Source organism: Amphiprion ocellaris, chromosome 5, assembly GCF_022539595.1.
Source record: "Amphiprion ocellaris isolate individual 3 ecotype Okinawa chromosome 5, ASM2253959v1, whole genome shotgun sequence".
NCBI classification, from domain to species: Eukaryota; Metazoa; Chordata; class Actinopteri; family Pomacentridae; genus Amphiprion; species Amphiprion ocellaris.
Genome location: NC_072770.1, coordinates 31,277,057 through 31,300,371, shown reverse-complemented (window position 1 = coordinate 31,300,371; position 23,315 = coordinate 31,277,057). Strand labels below are relative to the sequence as shown.

General features: G+C 40.1%; 1 protein-coding gene across 1 annotated transcript in view; it reads left to right on the top strand.

The window, feature by feature from the left end:
• LOC111574166 (cadherin-22) overlaps positions 1–23,315 on the top strand; it is a 179,693-nt gene that overhangs the window by 56,064 nt on the left and 100,314 nt on the right. Inside the window, exon 3 of the mRNA XM_055010933.1 lies at positions 5,009–5,133. The gene's annotated coding sequence lies outside the window, so the exon portion shown is untranslated. The remainder of the gene's footprint in view (positions 1–5,008; positions 5,134–23,315) is intronic.

Genomic DNA, 23,315 nt, shown 5'->3' with positions numbered 1-23,315 from the left:
AATCTGTCTCTCAAGGTGTCATTCAAAACATCCCTGAATTCACAGTGCTCAGCTAACTTGCGTAGTGCTGCAACAAACATTGTGACGGACTCACCCTCATCTTGGTTGCGTTTGTGAAATCTGAATCTTTCTGCAATCACCAAAGGCTTGGGTGAAAAATGTCCTGTCAATATGTCCACAATTTCCTTGTATGATTTGTTGCCTGGTTTTACTGGCTATAGCAGGTTACGTAGCAAATTAAAAGTCTTTGGGCCAATCACACTTAAAAAAGTGGGCACTATCTTGTCATCACTTATTCCATTAGCCACGACGAAGTAGTCAAACCGTTCAGTGTAAGAGCTCCATTGCTCTATGCTCTCGTCGAAAGGTCCAATTGAGCCGATAACTCCAGCCATTTTAAGCTCCTGGTTATGTGGCGCTGTTTCCCTTCACAGCAGGCTCCTTTCGGTACTCTTGCTTCAAAATTCACCGCGCTACTCACAGCACGACTTATTAAAACTGTCAGCTGTCCTCCGCTCCTTCCCTCTTAGCTGTCTGCGCCGGAATAGCCGTCGTGAGCACACACGCTCCGTGTAGCGGCTCCGTCTATCACCTGGATCCGAGCGAACCACCGTCGGGAAGGGAGAAACAAACTGCTTCGTTCGCCGTGGACAACGTGCGCTGGTTCCGACGTCCTCGTCGCCACTTTTGTTATGTCTCAACTGCTACAGCGAATACACATATAACTCGGACTACGACGGCACATTAACTTTTATTCTGCAGCAGCAGAACAGGCTCAGCTTGCATAGCCAACTAACAACAACCAACGAGACAGAAGATTACCCACAACCCCTTTCGGGTTTCTCCTACGGAGGCCACACAGGATCAAAATACAGAACACTATGCATACCATCACTTTCTTACTCCAGTTGGCGATGGGTCACAGGCCTTGTTCATTACCGAGGTCTGGAGAAAGACAGCAAGATAAGGCCAAAGGATCAAGAAAGTGATGGACATGAAATGGGAGAGGAACAGGATAAGGAGACACGGTAAGGAGAATTATATGGAGGGCCGAAGAGAAGGGGGGGGCAGAGAGTGTAACAGAAAGCATGAGATGCTGAGGAAAAGGGGGATAGAAATAATGAGGGATGGAAGGAAAGTGGGGATAAGCGAGGAATGGAGGGGAAGGAGGGGGCAGCAAAGAGAGAGCTGAGTGGAGCTGAGGAGGCGCTGGGCCTGGGGGATTGCTGTGCGTTTATCCTCCTCTGCAGCAGGCTTCTGAAGCACTACCTCAAGAAAAGACTTTAAAGCAGGGTGGCTGCTGCTCTGCGCTGATCTGTTAATACCCACAGATACATGAGGCTTCGCCATAGTACTCTAGGGGTGGGGTGGAGTGGGACAGTGTGTGTAAGTGTGCACGTGTGTTTGTGTGTGTTTTTCCTTATGTGTTCAAGGATCATATCATATCTCTACAGACGATATTCCATCCCCACCGTTAGCGTGCCCCAACTCACCCGGAGACATGAAGTTACCGGAGCGATTAAAAGATTAGATTGGGCCATCGTGTGGCTGTGTGTCAGCATTGTCACCTAAAGCTGCTGCCGTTGGGGTGGGGCTGGGAGGTGGGAGGGATGGGACGATCCTGTTTTAAGATGCTGTATAAATAGACTCCTGCCTCCTGGGAGTTGGTGTAAAACACCCTCAGAGGCACAGTATGCAGCAAAGAAAAAAAAAAATAAATACACACACATATATATATATATATATATATATATATATATATATATATATATATATATATATATATATATATATATATATATATATATATATATATACACACACACTGGGAGGTGGAAAAGCTGCATGGGATTTGCTTCATCGAGGACCATGTCCTGTGCTCTCAGGGGCTCCACATGATTAATTCAGTGGATGTAAAAGAGAGAGTGATGTGACGGTGGGAACATGTGAAGATAATTTTCTTTCTGTTTAGCCAGCCTTAGAAATGAGGTTTTACTGATAATATGATCAAATCAGCAATTCTAATAATTGTGTTAATGTGAAGTCAGCGTGTCAAAACCCTCAATATAAACTAAACAACAAAAACAAAAGCATCCATTTGGCAAATTAGGAGAGCATTTTTGTAAGACCTGAGTAAAAATACACTCAAGATAATTTCACTAGAATTGTATTTTGCTGGACAGCATGCTTTCCTCTGGTGCCCCAATGCTGCATTCAAAACACTATCTCCTCACAACATAGAGGAGCTTGTTGTCCAAGTATACTTGAGGAGAGTCTGCTGCTAAACTGTTCCAGACTGTACAAAGGCATGTTCTTAGTTAACTTTGTCTCTTGCTGTAAGTTCCCAGTAAATGTAACTTTGAAAGAGAGAAGTTGGAATGTTGGATGTAGCCAACAGTGATTTTTTTTTTTTTTTTTTTTTTTTGGACGTGGTAAAGATGCTCTCACTGGACTCGTCCCTCAAATTATTAAGTTATTCATTTTGAATGATTGATATCAACAGTAAAGAACGTGACAGGGAAAGATACCACAAAGTTCTACAGAAGCAACACATTGAATTGCTGTTACTTTCTGATTGTGTGTGTTTGTGTAAATTTATGATTCCCATTGTACAAATACCTCTACACGCAGTCTAATGTTGGGACTTAGAACTGAAAAGCTAGCTGGGTAAATGCAAACCTGTAAATATTGAACCTTGGTTTTGGTTAAAGTATTAATTGAAGTCTTAAGGTAAGGACTAGAGTTTGGCATTCAGTAACTGTGGTTGGTATTATCATAAAACCAGTGAATTCATTGCCCTCACAAATGACAGTAACTACTGAATGTGTGCACATGAATATGCATGTATAATTTTCTGAATAGTCCTTAAAATGTGTCATATTTTAAAAAAAAACAAACAAACAAAAAACCCAGATCAGCCACATGAATAATAATGAAATGATTAGAAAATGATAAATATCACCAACATAATACACAGCTGAAGATGCATGTATCACATCTGAGTCATTTGTTTACTTGTTGGAAGTTGGTGACAAAACTGTAACCAACTGCTACTTGGGGACAAGTAAAATGGTACCCGAAATGATAAAAGTCTCTCTGCCATCACAGTAGCAAACCAGAAGGAGACAGAAAAGAAAGAGCGGAAGGACATAAAGATTAAAACAAAGGAGAATAGAACCTTTGCAGCCCCAGTGGGGAATCTGTGCTATGTTGGTTTTTGATCAAGAAAAGCTCCGAGCTTCAGCACCTCCTCAAAGCCCAGTAAAACTGTTCGACAATAATCTCCAGAAGACTCCTTTTGTTTTCCACTACTGTTTGACGTTTCATCTTGCTTGAATGTTAAAACTCCATGTCTTCTGCAGGCCTGCTTTCATCCTCAGACATTTAGTGCATCAATTGTTTTGCATCATGAGGTTTAACTGGTTGATTCTTCAGATGTTATTTTCATTTGTATTGAGATTTTAAAACTCCTACTGCTACACCGGGAGAAATGTTCTACCGCTCACTTGTGCTTTCATTGAATGTTTCTCGTCACATTTACACGATCATGTCATTATAAATCAAACATCATCTGTTGGTGTCTGTTGTTTCTGATCAACAAGAGCCTTTTATCAACTTGATCTGATTCTTAGATAACAGGCTATTAGAATGACATAGTTAACCAGGTGCGTGTGTGCATTGCCTACAGTCTTTAATGATGGTATAAACAGCAGTGGTACTGGGTCACAGCTCCGTGGTACATACATAGACCATCTGCAGTTTGTGCATGAGCGTGTTTTCTTATGTAAAAGGTGGCCCTGACAATATAATATAATCAAACAGGCGTACAATCTCCAGGCTTAACCCTTGTGTTGTCTTCAGATCCTGTGCACTTCCCTTGTCCTCAGGGTCAAAAATGACCCAAAGACAACACAAGGGTTAAAAAAAACGGAGACAATGCACAAACAGTAGACAAACTTGGCATTTGATTTGGGCTGCAACAGATTCACACTATGGTGCACATAATGTTATGTCCCCCTAGTGATTACTTTGCCATTTGCAGTGATTAAAAGACATTCAGGTTTTGTTGTGAAACTGAACAAAATGACAATAAATGGCATATTAGATGTGACACAGAAATCCTCCCGCTCTCTTAAACTTTAATGGCTGAATAAAAATGTCATTAGAATTTCCTGAGGAGAAAAATCTCAAAATATCAGCCCATTTAGTATGAGCATAATCTAGTCTCACGTTAGGCATGTGTCCTTAAAAAAACGTCCTAACTTTAACATACAGTAAACTGCACAGACCAAAAATGGGTGTTCATGCATCAGCCAAGCAAACATCCACCCAGCTGAAATGACCTCCATTCCAGCTAGTCGAGAGACTGTAAATAATGTTCCACTGAATTAAGAGGCCTAAATCCGGGAGCTTCATCTTGCTGACAGAGACTGCGGCTTGTAATCTGGACGCACAGTTACAGGGCAACTAGGTTTCAGGGGAGGGCTTTTTTTTAAATACCATCACCGGGACAAAGTTTGTGTGATTAGACTCAAGTTAGATGGTAATTAACTGTTAGATTGCTACACGTGGTCCCAAGGGCCCCCTGCATCTTACGCTCAAGGTAAAGGAGGAGGGGCAGTGGTAGTTTGTAGACATGAAGAAGGCAATTAAATGAGGATTTTAGACTCCTCCTCCCCTTCCTGAAGCATCCCTTGCTCTCTAACCTTGCACCTGAGATGAAGATGGCAGTTAATGATGGTGCTTTTTAAAACCACTTTAGCGCCTGCCCTATAGCTCACTCTCGTTTTCTCCAGACAGACCGAGGGCTTTTCTGTTTTCGTCCTGGGTCTACACCGTTTTTCTCCACGTTCCATTAGCAAATTGCACCCCCCCTTTCCCCCTACTCTGTGTCTCCACCTCCCCACCTGCCCCCTTACACTCCCATTAAATATCTAACTGGGGAATTTGTTCATTCAAACAGGGAAAAACAAAGAAGTTCACCCGCAGTGTATGTTTTATTTTTCAGAAGTCGGAGAGGAGACACAGGGCTGGAGAGAGACTAATGTTAGATGGCGTAGTAAAGACAACCTGAAGGACCTGAGAGCCATCATTCGCACTCGAGTGGCAGCAAGGTCATCTGGCTAAGGGATGGTGAGTCTGTTATTTGCATATGCTGTGGACTAAGAGGTAGTAAGGTCTGCTTAGCATCTCCATTTTAATCATTTTAAAAAGTGTTAAGACAACCATTAGTAAACTGACCAGCAGACTGTTTAATTTCCCTGGCTATTATCTACTTTCATGCATGCGTTGGCCTAGATAAGATAATCCTACACATCTTTTTTGTTAAATAAAAAGGAGGGGGAAAAAAGAGCACACCGCATGTGTAATTTTGTTGTCAAGCTGTTCAATTGGTGTTGATAACAACCACAAAACTCTCATTCTAGTATTGCATACAGAAATTGGTTGACAGACCATAAAATTACAGGTCTGGATAGAAAAAACTTAGGCCTAATAAAGAAAACTATTCCTCCGAGTCTTTCTTTAAAGTACAGAAGTTGTGTGAACACTGAAAGTAAGTCTGAGTAGCATATACTCACACAAAAATAATGCTCTTGCTGAATAAATACATTGACCATGATGATGATCCATCATTACAAATAAGTGTATCACATTCAAAACATATTTGCATGCAAAATACAACAGCTTCATTATATTAGGGGTTGTTTGAGTATTCAGTTAGAAAATTTTGTATATATGTGTGTGTGTCTATGTGCAGGCAGGCTTTGATCTATGTGTGTTTTGCTCAATAGTCTAATATATGTCTGTGTTTCACTACAGTATACTGTATGTATTCCCAGAGCTCTGGATTATCCCAAATCCAAAAACTGCTGAGTCAGTCAGCTTAGAGGCCTCACAGACGGCGCCTTGTGCTAATATGTCTAGTCCTGTGTCAGGTCTTTGAATATCAGGGTTAATATCTAACTGAAGTATCCAATCTTCGAGATTATGTGTTCTTGATTTTGTTTACACCATCTGCCATCAGATGTAATTGAATGTACTGCATGGTATAATCTGATACATCCGGGGGTGATGTTTTGCTGCTGTTGCTTTGGGTAAATGTGTGTTTGTGTGTGTGTGTAAGTGTGTGTGCAGTGTTCCATAGCTCATAGATATCCTGAAGAAATCCCCAAAAAGTCCAAAATAGCCTACAGATGTCCTGCAGGAATTAGTTTGAGCCTTATGGAGAATCATGCTCTCTGAGCTAAAGTCTCAGCTCATTAAGGTGATACTTGGTGCATTTGATTAAGGCATTGAAGAATGTTCTCCATCCTAATGAAAGTACAGTAAATTGGTATTCATGACTTTATCCAAAGGTGGGTGACTATACAGACAGAGTTTTTGTTTAACCGGCAGCAGTTTCATACTGCTGCAGAGTTTGAACAGTTATCTGGATTTCAGGAGACAATGACCTCCCATCCTGACTATTAGTATTGTCATATGACATTTGTTCCTCATTTCTATGAATGTTTAACACAGCACTCGTCACAGCAGAGGCATTTGATACTTACACTTGACATTCACATTAACATTTCATTCTGTTGCTGCCATGCAGGGTGATGAGTGAGCAGGTACAGTAGGGGTTCAGTGTCAGGCTCAAGGACACTTCGACAGGGCTCAAGGCTGTCACTGGGACATATTGGCACTTGAGGTGATTAAATCACTCTTATTAAGAGTAAATGTCTGTAACTGGCTGGTGTACAACCCTGAAACAGTTGTATCAATTGCTCTTTTACTGACTCTATCTGAAATAGAAATGTTTTACTTAAATCAGTTGCTCTGGCAAAGAATTCTTCATCTGTGTCAAAGGAATATTTTGATGTTTAGGAAACTATACTTACTTTTTGGGTGAGTGTTGGATCAAAGAAGGATGATACAGCTTTCACATTTAACATGTTAAATATGAAAACATAGCCAGAAAACATTAGCTTAGCTCACTAATTATCACATTATATCTTGGGAGTTTAATCCTTACAAAAACAGACGTGCATAAATACTGAGTTATGGTTTCATAGGGAGTTATATGCTGGACTGCAGAGCTGCAGAGTGAAGAGGAGCTATTTTGGGCATCCCTGCTTCCAGATTTAAAAGTCCCAGTAATGTTTCCAAAAGAAAATGTTATAGGACTTGCAGTTCTTCTGTGGCTTGGCATGAAACTCTCCTGATTCAATCGTTAATCAAAGTGAATAAAAAAAGCACAAACCATCCGGTTCTTTGATTGCATTATTGAAAATGGGGTAGGAGTTAACCTCAACATCCACGGTGTGTTTGGGCCATATGCTTCCAATCAGTGAGCTTACAGTTTTGTCACGCGATCTGATATCGGCGAGCACGGGAAAAGATTATGTGGTTGACAAAACTGAAAACATAATCTGCAGCTTTAATCATTTCACTTTTAAATTCTGGGTCAGTTTTGATAGAGTTCAGCAGCTACAGCATGGATTGTAAACATTATGAATTCTCCACCGCTCATGTCTGACTCTACTTCACGAAAAGGTTGCCCGAGGTTTATGTGATGCCACATTTGTTTGGATGTATCCATCATACGAAATCAAAACACGAGTTCTCACATACACAGCAGAAATCATTAAATACTGTGTCCGTAGGATAAACCTACAGGGTTGTTTATACTGGAGGGTCTTGTGTTTCTGTGTGAAATTACATTTTTTTAAAGGAAAAAAAGAAAACACAAATATAGAATTGCTATTATGTACCCTGGAAAATTGCTGTGAGGCTAAAAAAAAAACCATTCATTGCAACATGTCATTGGTCACTACGTTTGTTGTAAAGTAATAACCAAGACATAGAATGTAAGTGATTGAATTGTAGAGGTTGTTCTCTCACCTTTAGACACAGCCAGGCTCAGTGTTTCCAGTCTTTATGCTAAGCTAGCTGTCTGCTGGCTGTAGTGGGATCAAGCATCAGCAGCATCAATACTGCTCTGTCACTGAAATAAATAAATAAACAAGCCCTGTTGACCACACAACATTTCAATTCCCATTCTTGTGCCTACATATCCTACCAAAATTCTCTAAACACCTTCTAGTGACAGCAAATGCGACAGGAGGATTTCTTACAAGGTTTGGGAACTGATTTTTCCGTCAATAAACAACAGCTACAGTAGACATCAAAGCTGCATTGCGAAAAATATGAGAAAAAGGATGCTACATGTGAATTATTATGGTTTTTCTTCACCCCACAGAGGATCTGCAGTTCAAAGAGGTAGACTAGTGAAAAGTGTGTCACTGGTACCCAGCCAGGATGAGGTATTACTAGCTTTAAATCCTCCAGCACTGATCAAAACCAGACTTACTGCACACACAGAGGAACCGGTACTTTCAGCAACATAAAGCCCTCCACGCACACAAACACACACGCACGCACAAACACACACAAAGCCATGCTTTGACAATAACTTGCGCTGGAAGAATAACAGTGACCTTCGTGGTGTAGTTCAGGCCAGATAACAGTCAGCATTAGATCATGCCATGTGACCAGGGACTCTATACTGCAGACCCTCTTTTCCCCACTCTGTCTTACATTTATTTTTGTCCATTTTTAACAACTGCAGTTTTATCAATAATGCATTAACAAACAAGGGCAAAACGTTAAAGATATGGCTGCTGTACTGTTGTTGCAGCGTTCTTGTGTACAATCATTCTGCTCTTGGAATATAATAATAATAATGTGTTCTTTTGCATTCTAGATTTTGTATTTTATTTCATTGTACCTTTACAATTTAACATTAAATTCATATCCTACTGTAACCCTTAGGTACACTTTTGCTTTGGGCACAGAGTGTTGGGAAATGAAGAACTGCTCTTTGGAGTAGCCCCTGAGGTTTAACAACTAAAGATTTGGATTAACTTCTTAAAATGAAAATATTACTGTCAACTCTGCGTGTCTGAGTTGAGGGTTTTTAGGCTTTTCCAAAGGCTTTTCCAAATCTCAAATTCTCGCAGTTGAGTAAAATGTATACCCCGTTGTGCAACCTTAGAGAGCAACGAGCAGGTTGAATTTTTCTCTAAATGTACACCTAATATTCTTGGAAATGATCATTTAAAGTGTTTTTTTTCTCTGCATTTGTTTTTATTTGTTGTGTTTCTGTGAGACAAAATTTAGATGTAAAAGTTGGCATGAAAATAGGCTTTTTTTCCCCCATAATGAATCATATTATATCTCACACGAAGTGACCTGTGCTGTAGCCACTGTGCAGAAGTATTAGTGAATCTAGTGCAGTAGTGGAGATGTTTTGGTCTTTTCTTGCTAGTCTTACCTTGCATTTCATGATTTTTCATCATTGTGAGCTATAGTGTTGTACAGTGTGAGTACAGCTTGCATAGACTCCAGCCTGTTGGGGCACATTTTTCCTCATAGGAAGAGGAACAAAGCTAGCTTTTGTTCTGAGGTGTGTTCTGTGCAGGTGAGGGGTCGGGACTTCATTGTTGCATCTGTAGCAAAAAAAAAAAAAAAAAAAAAAAAAGAAAGAGCATGTGCGGCACTCATTTTAGACAGAAGGATTTTGTTCCAGATGAGATGTCTAAGCCAGAACCGTGAGAGACCGATAGCTAGTGTGGTTCCTTCTGTGCGCACAGCAGCTTCAGTTCCACCATCAGCAGCAGCTTCTGGTGCTGGCAGTAGTGGTAGCAGTGGTCACAGATCCATACGAGATTCAGCTCAAAGATAAAGTAAACTGTGCTCTTCAAGTCTTCTTTTCTAATGTTTGTTAGCTTTCCTAATTAGTCAGCTATCTCCCATCATTCTCTTTCATCCATAGTAAAATGCAGTATCTATTTATGTTTGACATTTGACTGGCATTAGCTGATTCTTGTGCCATAGTTTCTGTTATGGGTGAGGATTAATATTTCTGCCAGTAATATATGATCCAAATTGGTGTTGTTATAGCCTGATATGAGGGACAAAACTTTACAGTACTGACAATGCATCATGAGCAATTGTACGACACATGGCCAGTTGTCCACAGGTTCTCACACCACTAATTAATGTCTTGCTGATGGCCATTATTTCTTTAATCCTTGTCCGTTCCTGATCTCTTCGATGCCTAGCAGGCTCATAATTATACAGCTGTCATCCATCATATGCATATGAATATACATTATCATCCATTTCAGTGTCAAAACTTCTGTTAGAATCCATATTTCCTTGACCAAACTTGACCACTCTCCCTGTTTTCATGCTGCAACCGAGCTGTGTTTTTCGCCACCCTGCAAGTTGGCTTTCTGTAAATGTGTGACTATGTATGTGCATGGACATGTCCATGTCTGTATTGGGTTCTACCATCACTCTGCTTCCACTTGGTATGCCCTATCTGTAACAGTTTGTGTGTAAGAGTGTGTTATTCTCTCTGACTTCATTTGCTCATGCTTGTGTACTCACATGCCTCCATATGTCTCATAATCCAGAAGACTGGCACACATCATAGCGTTGGGAGCTGGGGAATTCAGAGCCGTTCTGCCACATTCATCAGTCTAAAGAAACAGACAGAGAACTTATGTGGCAGTGTTTAGCATATTACATAAAATAAAGAAAGATTTTGACTGTGCACAGGGAATGACTGCCTCACTGAATGAGGAATCCGCTGTGAAGAAGATTCAAAGGGGCAATTTTACACCAGCTTATGAGCAAGAGAGTGAATAGAGGGATGCGCACTGCCTAGAGACCGCCAGATGTTACACAAGGGAATCCATCTGCAGCAAGAGTGACCAAGGGTGGAATGATTCTAAATTGGCTCTGAAAAATTGGGTCCTCAAATACAAACAGATGAAGGAAATATTTAGGGTACACAGAATTTTATGAAAAATGGTTGCCAGTTTAAATCAGCGTATTTTTCTTTACATCTGCCAAGGAGGTTATGTTTTCTGTTCTGCTTTTACTGCCTGTTCTTGATTCAATATCTCATAAACTGCACAACAGGCCTCAATCACATTTGGCAGAAAAGTTCAGCCATGACCCAAGGAATTCTTGTTTTTTTTTCCCCTCTGGAACTCAGTACAGATTTTTAGAGCATTTTAACCTCACAGCATCTTTTACAAAGGTTTTGCAATGCGATTTTGTATTAAATATCATACATTATTATAGTAACTTATATACTAACTTGAAAAAAATAAAATAACTGGGGCATACATCTCCTGCTCATGTTACTATTTAAATGTATGCAGATTAAACATTCTGAAGACACTAATGTTAAACTAACACCTATAAATGATTAAGGACATATAAACTTGGCAGTGCTGCAGTCTGAGTGCTTTCTTGTAATTGCATACACTGCTGCAGAGTATTACTGAATCAGCTGAGACATGCTGTCATGCTTTATACGATGTATTTTGATGTGAGATGGGTTTGCTTAAGAACTACATACAGTTTACATTGCTGTTACTTTACAGTCGAATGGTTTATGAAATGCAAGGCAGTAATTATACTGCACTAACATTAATCATTAGTTTATAAATTTTAACTAGGGATGTACGAGGTAATCCGAGTCATTTCATATAGTGTTTTTTTTGCTATCCGATACCATTTTCATAGATTATACACAATATAAGTATTGTATATTAGCTGCAGTACCTGGTTACACCACTTCTTCTGTTTAATACTGTAGTGACCAGAGGAGGCAGGCCCTTCTGTGATGACAAGCATTGTGGGGGTTTAACTAGTAAAGGGGCACCATGACAAAATCATCTGCTAGGCTTAATGACCTCTCACCAGCACACGTACAAAATCTAGACAGGATCAACTAGGACATTGGTCCTATGTCCTAGCAGCTTGTGTAATGGTTGTTGCTGCAGCCCTATCATGTCTGTCAGCAATATCAGCTCATAATCAATGAAAAGTGTGCTGAATATATATTTTTAATCAATCAATTATTGGTTAGCATTGCTCCACATATAGCAAATTAGCCAGTTTTACAACAAGTGTGACAGCTGTTGAGTTAAAGGTTTGGTTTGCCTCGATCAAGACATCTCTACTTTTAGAGTTTAGAATCTGTGATAATAATATTGTAGTTACCATTCAACAAACATTTTGCAAGTACCACATAGAACAAAACTGTACCTTTTCAGGTACATGCCTGGTATCATGTCTCCTTTATTAAGGCTACTTTACCAGTGTATTTGCTGTCAGTCTTTGGCAAATCCACTTTGAACAATGAGGTTATAGTGGGATTGAAATTTAGAAAAATAATATAGTTACAAAGAAATAGGCAACGAAAAGAACTATATAAGCAACATGGTTACCACTGAAGATGGTCAAACTTTGTCTAACTGCAATGGTGCAAAGAAACTGTATGATTTCATACTGTAATACAAAGATACTGCTTCAGATAACTAATCCCATAAAAACAATAAAACCATAGCCCAGTTTGAGACTGCTGTGTGTTCAAACCCTGTTATCCATCTCCAGAGATGCTGTGATTCCATGGCAGATGGGAGAGGTGAGAGGCAACAGCATAGCACACACTGATCATTACACTGAGAAAACTGTGTGTGTGTGTATCCAGGAGATTGAAGCAACCTCTGGCCTAATCATTTGCTGTGTTAGCTATGGCAGGTGGCTGGCAGTCAGGCATACTCCATGTTAAATCCAGCTCCCGGTGTGTTTATTGATTTTGTATCTTTTAAGAAGTAGCAGACAGATCTTTTGTTTTGCATCTGTAAACACTGATGGTCTTCATGGTCGGTGCAGTTAATGTCGGCTTGTAATTGATAACAGGATAGTAAATACGTGGTTAGGGCTGAATTTGCACTGAAACTAGATGCCAATTTTTCTTCTTCAACCATACACCTCTTATTGGGTACATGCCAGATAGATCCAGATTGTTGACTGAATTCCACGAGAGCAACCACTACACAAATAAAACCAATATTGTTAGCTTGTTTTACAAGACACGTTGCTTCCTCACATTGTAGTGTAATTACATGCCCCTGTGAGATAAACAGCCGAGCCATTCCCAAGTTCCTTACACTTAAACTTCCCATAAGTCCTCGCTCTTTGTTTCAAAAGCTTCCCTCACACTTGGTGAGCTTTCAATACTTCTTTGACGTCCTTCTGTATCCTGCCCCCGCTGAAGAATAAAGAAAATCTACAGACATGAAACCGGAATAGAAATTCTGTTAGGCACTGCTACCTCCTCAGATGTAATAGTGAACTAAGCAAAGGGATCTTTGAGGAAGCAAAGGGACTTTTAATGAACAGGCCCGTTATTGATCTGTAGACAAAACAGTCGTTAATTATGTGTGGGTGGGCATTTAATTGAGGGAGTGAAAGAAGGTCTCTGCTTGCTAAACTAATGCATGGTCAAGAATGAGGAGAATTTGATTGAGTCCTGTGCCATTGGGGTAAAGGATGAGACACCAACGATCACTCAGCCGATGCCTCCGGATCTTCCTCTCTCCCTCTTGCACTTGTGTCTTTTTTTTCCTTCTCTGTCTTTCTCCCTGCCGCTCCCTTTTTTTTTGTCGTTTACTAAGTGTCATTCTCTGTGTTATTCCACCGTTCCTTTGTTTCTAAATTAGGAGCAAATGCCCTCCAACTGCTCCTTTTCCTTAACTTTGTGCTCTCTTTCTGTCTATTCCAGTCTGGCAAATCTGTTTTGATTTTTTTGACTTCCATAAATGGCAGCATTGAAGATGTGTCTAAAGCAGCAGAGAATTTGGAAGCATAGAATATTGACTCAAGATGTCATGTGTACGTGTGGGTTTTTTTGTATGATGGCATCCATATTTATGTGGTTTGTCTCTCCTTGATGTGTAGTTGTCAATCATTATCAGACAGACAATTTTTCCATGGCTCTGCTAAGCAAGTCAGATTATGTACAAGCACAACTTTTCTCCATGTCTGCTGACTGCATGTGTTAATCTTCTGAAACTGATGGTCATTTAACTTAAACGATTATTCTGTTTACTTAACGCAGCTGAGAAACAAACCCAAGGACACTGATAAACTACAGACAAAACTAATGAAATATGACTTGTTGTTATGACCTGTTGTTCAACACAGCACGAGACATTCTAGTTCATTTTCTGAAGTTTTATCTTTTTAAATTAAACCTCCATGTACAAACAAACCTGGATACTACACATGGAGACATTTTGGTTACCTGTGTAGAGCAATCAAATGAGGCTTAATTCCTCAGTCCTAGTGTGGTATACACCATAAGCAATGACACAACCTCCATCACTGACAACACAGACATGTCAGGAGATGAATGTTGGCGTTTAACTGAAGAACTACACGGTGTAATCCCTACAGGGGATGAGTTGTGTTGCTTAAGCTTGAGTGTATAAGCTCAGCATGACTTAGATTATCATTAAAAGAGGCTTATTTATCTCTACACTTCCTAAAGAATCAAGGCGGGCGTCTTCAAGTCTTTGGGCTGTCAGCAATTACCATACCTATCAAGTAGCTTTTATAATGCCTGTTCTGTGTCATAAGAGAGATGTGCCAAGCTATTACTCACTTTTCACAAGGTGTAAGTGCTGAATGCACTCTCAAAATGGATTTATGTAAAGGGATCAGGTTCTGTGCAGGGGGGGAAAAAACACATCCATTTTAGAAGTTAAAAATATAGCTCTGCCATCTTTGGCTGTCTGGAGAAAAGGGAATGGTAGCTTGCAGTTGTAAGTTGTTTAAACCTCTTGTGTTGGGAATTTTAACTGCAGCTATGCTTTGTGTTTGTCAGAGCTAAGTTTAGAAAGTGTTTCTCTAAACTTCAGAGTTAGCATTTGCTTGAATAATGCTGCCAGTCTCAAACATAAAAGACAGACATGCGGATAAAAACAAGCTACATACCTGATTTCATTTTTCTTTATCCTTGTTTTAACCATTATTTAATTACACATCATTTGGGGAGAATGCAAAAAACCCGAATCCGAATTCCATGTATTTCTGTAAATTAACATCCACTCTTCTTATCATATAACTTCTAGAAATTCAGTTTATTATCACTGGTCATCTCCACTATGATCTGTCCTCTCACATGAACCATTGCAAGAATCTAAGACAATGTTAGGAGCCAATGAACAATTTTACTTTATGCTGGAAATGATTATGGAGGCTTCATGAATAGCCCAAATCCTGCTGTACACGTATTTTCAGACCTAGTTTAAATTTCAGTGGAGTTCCTAGGAGTGATTGGGGAATGCTTGATAAATATGGGCACTGATCCTATATGATGAAACACAAAGCAACTCCTTGCACATAGAGTATCCAGTATCCAATTTAGCATATGAAAAGATAAATTCATTTATTAACCTTAGTTGAGCTATATCTCTTTAATAATGCAAACAGTCCTCCAAATGTTCACCTAATGTCAGGGTCTGGTTGTAGAAAATTCCTCTGCTGATTGTGTTTTGTGACTAGCTATAATCCCGCACTGCTGCTCAGAGGGCTATTACTGTCATAGTAAGCCAACAGGGTGTCATTATATAGCTAGCAGCTGTGACTATTTGCTTTTCCCCTATGTTACCTCAGCCCCACAGCTGTGTTTGTGTGTGTGTATGAGCATGAAGAGGAATATGTACAGGCTTGAGTTTGCAGGCTTACATGTGTGTGTGTTTGCTCATGCTTTTATCATGCATCTGCTTGTGTAGCATGTATCAAGCGCGTCTTTGTGTTTGAATAAATGTGCACCCATGTGTGTCTGTGGGTGTGTGTATATGTGATACACAGTGGTCTTTTTCTCCCAGGGTCCATAACTTCCTATTGCTCTATGATAAATGTGCGTTTCCGCGGTGCATGTGTGGCCTTAAAATGAAATGGTTGGGTGGCCCCTGTGGGAGCCGTATATACTGTGGTCAGACACATCATTACCGGTATAGATCTATTGATGGTTGGTTTGTGTGTCTTTTTTTTCTTTCTTTGTGTTGTGTTGCTTTTTTCAATTAGCTGCACTTTCACACAAACTAAACACGACACATTGTTTATTTTAAATCATCCATCCAGCTGAAGTGCACTTTGAAGCAGTTACAGTTTTCATCAGAAAAAAGGGAAAACAAAGTAATGATCTATGTTTATACTTCTTTACAGGCAACTCTGTCTCCCAGAAGTGATGCTTTTATACTACTAAATTGCATTCTTAATTATGCTTTGAAAGAATAGTCTTTTCTACATTATTAACATATGGCATAGAAGGAAACATTTCCACTTAATGTCTGTGTTTGGAGGTTGGAAGCATGGTGGCGGTGCGATATAGGATTTTCACTGGGGTTTGTGTCCCATATCAAACTATTCTTACTTAAATTTCATTTTGACGAGTTGTTTACTTTTGTTTTCACTTGCTTTTCAGTTAGGTTGAGGGACCAAGGCTGCTTGTTAGGTTCAGAAAATGTTGTGGTTTGAGTTCAAATATACCCTTTCACAATGTTAGGTATAGTTTATGTTAGAGGTTTGGTCAGGTTCAGGCAACAAAACTATTTGGTTTGGTTTAGGAAAATATTAATGTTGTTATTAAAATATGTCCTTCAAAAAATGCTTTTCTTTTTCTGTCTTTTCAGAAAGTTACCAGATAAGTTCCACCCCATCTAATGTATGGCTGTTTGCATGTAAATAAACCGCAGATGGAAAGAAATACAATAAATGGCAAAGATATGTTAATTAGAAATGTGTTTGTGAACCGTCACAAACAAATGCAGTCCAGGAGAAAATACATTTCTCTCAAGACATAATTGGGAATGCAGTTCACTTGTACAGAAATGTAACTTTTGGAAGACAGGGCTTGTTAAAAGCATTCTACATGTGTGAAAACTGATTTTAAAAAAATACTTTTGCTGTTGGAATACTGTCAATACCAAAGGTGAAACTAATGTGCTATTTATATTCAACTGAGAAAACACTTGGGTAGCAGGTCAGGGTCAATGTGTGGACATACAAAATGTACTAGACCCCAGAGATTAGTGTTTATATGCTTTCTTCAACACACAGACATTATTGATCTCTTGTAACCATGAGCATCATCAGGGCTCAGCATTAATGCCTACTGGGGGCAAGTAAACTCAGGGAAGTGAAATGACTCATGCAGTCATCCAATCAGGCAAGTGAATAGTAAAAATTATGTCTTTATCCAGTTTCCACGTTGAACACAATTCTTTCTGTTGTTAGCCGTCCACTAGCTATCCATGATGCCTTGGGTTGAATCTTTCAGCCAACAGGACGCCATGATAGCGACTTGTTGACCAATCAGAGGCTGTATTTCTGACAGCTCTGATTTCAAATGCACCGAGCACAGTAAAGGACAAGCAGCCATCTCGATTTTAGTAAGAAATCTTCCTCTAAACGTCTGAAACTGGCTGAGTTCCTGGCAAAACACACAGTCAAACAAAATGAAAATAAACAGACAATAAAAATTCAGCACCACAGGGCCACAGAGTGAAACAACAAAGGAAAATTGACTTTCCATTAAGTTTGTATATGATACAAAATTCCTCACCGTGTAGCTGGTGTCTGTAACGGTTCTCTTGGTGGACCACCTGCCAAAGACAGTGCCTGCCAGGGTACAGCCCCTGGGCCTTTAAGCAGCGTTGGAGGAGCTTTCCGAAAATTGAGCTTTTTAACCCTTTCCATCCTGAAAGTCCCTGTACTGGTAACTGGTAGCAGGCTGTGTTTGTTAAAATGCAGCAAATAAAAAAAGTACATTTTTGGATGATTTTTTTCATATCTCACTGGTTTGTTGATGGAAACATAGAAATTTAGTAGGTTTGAATATTTTCACAAGTGTCTCTTCCATAAATTCCGAGGTTCTTAATTTTGTCCTTATAGTTGTGGAGCTGTTACTGACTGAGATTGGGGATGCTTTTTTTTTCAGGTGGAAATTTAAAAACACAGCCTGGGGCTTAATAGGTTAAGGCCCTGATGTGTGTGTGTGTGTGTGTGCGTGAGTGCCCATGTGTGTGTGCGTGTGTGCCCATGTGTGTGTGCGTGTGTGCCCATGTGTGTGTGCGTGTGTGCCCATGTGTGTGTGCGTGTGTGCCCGTGTGTGTGTGCGTGTGTGCCCATGTGTGTGTGCGCACGCGCATTGGTGTACGGGGCCAGCTGGTTTTCACGGCTTGCAGGAAGTAATAATGTTATGGAAGCTTTTTCCCAGCCATATAATTGCTACCTGTTAATTGTGTGTTTTTGTATGTTCATAAATTATATTAATTGCCCTTGCCCTTGATTTCAAAGCAAATGGGTGAAAAATCTAACCTTGAAGCAGAAAACGAGGACAAGTATTAGCAACACTATTGGTGTATAATGGACTTTTCATGAACAGTCATCAATTATCTTCCCTTACAATCAGCAGCAATCAGAGGGATTATATATGCTTTCCCCTTAGTGTGGCATGAATGTTCCTTTTTGAGTGATTTTTGTGAGAGATTTACTCACATAATCCACTTAGTGCACTTGTCTGTCTGTCACTCATCACTAGGCAAAGCAAGGCTGAGGTCAGAAGCAGTCACTTACTGACAGCCTTGGATTGAAAAGTCAACCCACCAATTTAAACATGTGGACACCTTCAAGGACTTTGTGTCTCTAGCTTAATACAACTGTTTGGAATAAATAAATCATTCTATTTGTTAACATTGCAGCTCGTTTTTTGTTCACTATATTTTACAATTTATGCATATGTGATTTTTTTTCTCAGTAAACTGATGACAATACAGAACTAACTGCTCTTTAATACAAAACCAATCCTCCTTCCCCTATCAATGTTGTATTAGCCTCCCTTCCTCTGTCCAAAATTCAACTGTGGACATAGCATCCAGATCTGAAAGGGAAGTCAATCTGGAAATGCCCTAAACTTGCACTATTTTCAATTACTAGCATGGGTTGACCTCACTAGTGGCAAAAACAAGTCAGTTTATATAGAAGTCTATAAGAATGAGACCCTCTTTTTAGTGTGATCTCTTAATTCAGTAAACATGTTCCAGATTAGTATTAATGGTCTTTATTGTTAGTTCAAATCCTCTTAAATACAGTATGATGTTCATTTCAGAACTTATGGTCACAGATAACAAAGCAGGTTTTCAGGTTTGGCCACTTTGGGTTTTGGCTGGTGCCTATTTTATCACCTCACACCTGTTCCCTGTAGTACTTTCACACCATGAAAGTCAGTTGTGACATTTTGAGTGTACAGTGTCCAATTCTACTACGTTCAAACTGCAATCCCTGTCATCCTTGCTTTCAAAGCTAGGTAACTAGCGTTAGCTGATATCGTAGTGTTTGCTATGCTAGTGATACCTGACTACATAGGGCTGGTAACCTGTTAACAATAGAGGTGTTAATCCAGCGTAATGGTAGTTGTTCAGTCAAAGCCTGGTATAAAGGCAAATTTAACTAACATGAAGGTAATGTTAATTCTTTTGTATTTCTGGCACATCCCCTTACCACTTGTCAATATCCAAGGTGACCATACTCAAGACTTCAAAAGGGTGGTCCATACACCAATGGATGACATCACGGTGGCTTCGTCCATTTGTTCTAAAGAGTCTGTGGTCCCATAAAAACTCCTTAAACTTGAAAAGAGATTTTCAATTTCCAGCAGCAATCTCTGCTAACAACCCTGGCCTACCAGGATATATAAGGCCATTACCATTCATGGGAACAACAAGAAACAAGGCAGACCACAAGTCCCATAAGACTACGGGCAAATGCATGGTCTTCTCTCCTTGTGTTAAATCGACATCATGCTCTGTTTAAAAATTATTTTTCTTGAAGCTTTGCTTCTACTGTTTGCATCTTTTCTGTCTGTGAAATGCGTTTTGTCTGAAGTAGGATCAGACGAGTCCTAATACCTTATTTTGGCAAGGCGTCACGGCAAACTTAGAGGACACTGATTGCTTGTGTCCTCCACTCTAATGCTCTTGTTAATTCTCCAATGAAGTTGATTGCCACATTCAGATGTGCAGAGAAGGTTAGAGAGGAAAACTGTTAGCGGCACTGTGGCGAGGTCCTGCGGCACGCTGCCATTAATTCGGCTACTGAGTTGTTTCACCTCTTGTCTTTCCCTCACACTCTCTCCCTCTTTGCCTCTCACTCTCTCTCTCTCTCTCTCTCTCTCTCCCTTTTTCTGTCCCTCAACCGCTTCACATAACGCTTTAGGAATTAAATTAGAGCTCGCAGAATCTTCAGACATGCTTATTACCGGGCTGGCATTGTTGTAATGTGTCTGACCTTGACCTGTTAAGGATTAATCCAAGCAGACAAGGCTGAGCAGGCTCCCCAGCTGATTCCCATGCAGAGCACAGACACCGATTGTGTTTACCAATCTGAGATAGAAGAAGAGAACAAACAACAAGTATGAGCTCTTCACTCAGGAAGAGCAGTATGGACTCGACTCACTGTCACATCAGACAGTGGGAGAGGAAATCTGTGACATTGTGTGTGTGCGTGTTAAGGATGCAAAAGTCCATTGTTGTGCGCCTTTGAATATTCAGCGTCGTCTGATATTTTCAAAGGGTAAAAGTGAGAGAACAAAGACTCACATACATCCCTTCAAACATGTTCTTATGGTTCACACTTCAGTTTATGAGGAGGGTGCCTTTTGGACTCAGTTGGGCAGCTCCTATGGGCTCCATGTACTCTGACCATCCACAACATCAAAAGCACTGAGAGGCAGTGGCGGTAGTTGCAAAAACTGTTTAGGAACAGTACAAATACATGATGAAGAGCCCAAGGCGTTGACCCAGGCTCTAGAGTTTGCAGATCCACGAGGGCCCCTTCCGCAACCCATAGGAACCAAAAGATTGGCTGCTGGCATCCTGGAACCAGAAACTAAAGGCTGGGTTATGCTTTCCGTATGAACGAGCTGCGTGGAAATGAGCCACACGGAAATCAACGCGAGAGAACGTGTGCGACTTTATACTCCGTGCGGCGTCTGCTTCCAAACTGCAGGGGGCAGTGTATCGCAAACACATCTACCTAGTCTAGTACTAAACTAGAGCAGAAGAAGTTTGCCATTGTTTACACCACTTACAACACGGCATTTTACCGATCAGTTGCATTTCAGCAGTTAGTTTTAATTTTACACCATGAATTGTTCATAACCCGGTTGTCACGGTGATCTCTGTGTGATGAATCGTATAAGTTCCCGCATTTCTAGACTTCAGCTATGAGTAGGTCTTGGTCCTCTACCATGTTTTTCCACGTGGCTCCATCCGAGTAGTCAGAAAAATGTGGAGGTGCACGACGTGGAAATTTTCCGCATGAGAACGGCCGCTCGAGGGGGCGTGGCTGCTAAAATGACGTAATTTGTCCGCACAGAGCTGCACGTACCTCACGGATGCAGCAAGCATAAAACAAGCTTCAAGCACACCCCCCAGGTCCAACGTACGCGCCTCAGCATGTTACAGGCGATTTTCAGCAGCGCCTATACACCACTGTATGCCAACGTGCTTTCATAATAGGGCCAAAGTGGGCTATAAGTTGGAGCCATGGGAACATTTCCCTTCTTATTATTAAACACACACAGCAAACAGTGACAGCATTTACCCAAAGAATTATTCATATGTATTTATCTCTTGAAAATCTTGTGTAATAGTACATTTAACAAGCCTGTGTGTTGAAAACAATACTCCTGTACTGAGATGCAGAGTAGACCCAGTAAGCCTGTAATAAAAACCAACTGTAAAAGCTCTTAAAAACCTTGTGAGGGTTAAAACAAATCCACCCTAACTTTAACCAAGGTCTGGAATGACATACTCATTGGACAGATGGATGGGGAAGAAAGAAGATTGAAATTTAGGTAAGACTTTGAAAATGAGTAAAAATATATATTTTTAAAATGCAGAGCAACTGCTGCTGTGTGACACAAACATAGACCTGGTAATTCGACATCTTTTGTATACCCTATTTATACTAAACTTTCTGGAGTGGATGGGTAAGAGAAAAAATAAATTGTCAAAAAAATGCACATCTCACAGCAGCCCAAAGTTGAATAATAATAAAAAAGAAATAATGATGAAGAAATAGGATTCCAAGCTGATTTAAAGATTCTTGCTCTCTTGTCAAGCTAAGGGCAGCTTCAAATAGGGAACAAAGCTTCTCCTGAGATGTACAGAGGGCATAATGGAGATGATCAGAGATGCAATTTCATTCTTAAAATTAAAAAAAAAAACAATTTCTGAACTCACGTGGTGTCCTTAGTATTCTTGATCTATATAAAGACAGGAGCAGCAGTGTTCTGACTCATTTGTAGCTGTCTGAGAGCTTTGACAGAAAAATATTAAAGTCATTACTAGGCTACCAAATATGAGGGCATGGGTTAGTTTTTGCAGTTCTTGTAGTCGCAAATTCTGTAATTTTTACTGTCTTTGGGTTTGAGGTGGTAATAGGCTGTTTTTGTTCTTGTTTGGACATAAGATTTAAAAAAAAAAAAATCACAAAACTGAGGCTGCTGATTTCTTTTCATCTGGGAGTATCTAAATTTCCTTCTTTCCTCTTTCATACCAAAAATGTGCTCTAAGGTAGTAAAAAAAAAAAAAAAAAAAAAAAGTGTTGTTTTGGCTCCATTAAAACAAATGGGATGTATTTTCTATTTTTTACCTTCCAGCTTTGTTTATGCCGTACGGCACCTTAACGCTGTGAACGCTTCCTTCTCTTTCCACATCAGGGTACAGCCTCTGCTGCTTTTTCTTGAAAGCTGAAAAAACATTCTTTATCTCATTGTTTTCACAGCAAAGACAGTCATATATATGAAATATTTTTAAATAAAAGACAATTAGCAGTTGAACCCATTGTCTCTGAACTTGCGGTTCTGTGTCCAGGCTGGAGTACTTCTGTTGCTTCTAGAGGACAATGTCCACAGATCCCTGCTGCTGCTCCTTCATTGTTAGTGTACCAGTCTGGTACACTGCAGGAGGGAAACACATAGTGCACAAGAAACCACCGCTCCACTGCTTTACATGCACCCGAGCACACACACAGAGGCACAAACTAAGCTTTTTTTCACATTTTGTAATAGTTGTTTAGAGGGTATTGCCAGACATGTTTTCCAGTCTTGTCCTTGCATTGGTGTCTGTGGCTGCCACTGTTTTACTCTAACCACAAGCTCAGTCTAGCCTTGCACCATAGCTCTCCCTCTTTGCTTTTTTGTCTTTTCTTTGACCATTGCACTTTTGTCCAGATCGAACCTCTCATTTCTGAGCTTTTCTCAATTCTCTTCATCATTACCATCCTTCTCATCTGCTCATCTCATACTCACATTTCGCTTGCGGCATTCTCTCTCTCTCTCAGCTATCTCTCTCAAATGCCAACATATACGGTGTCAAAAGTCTTCAAATTGA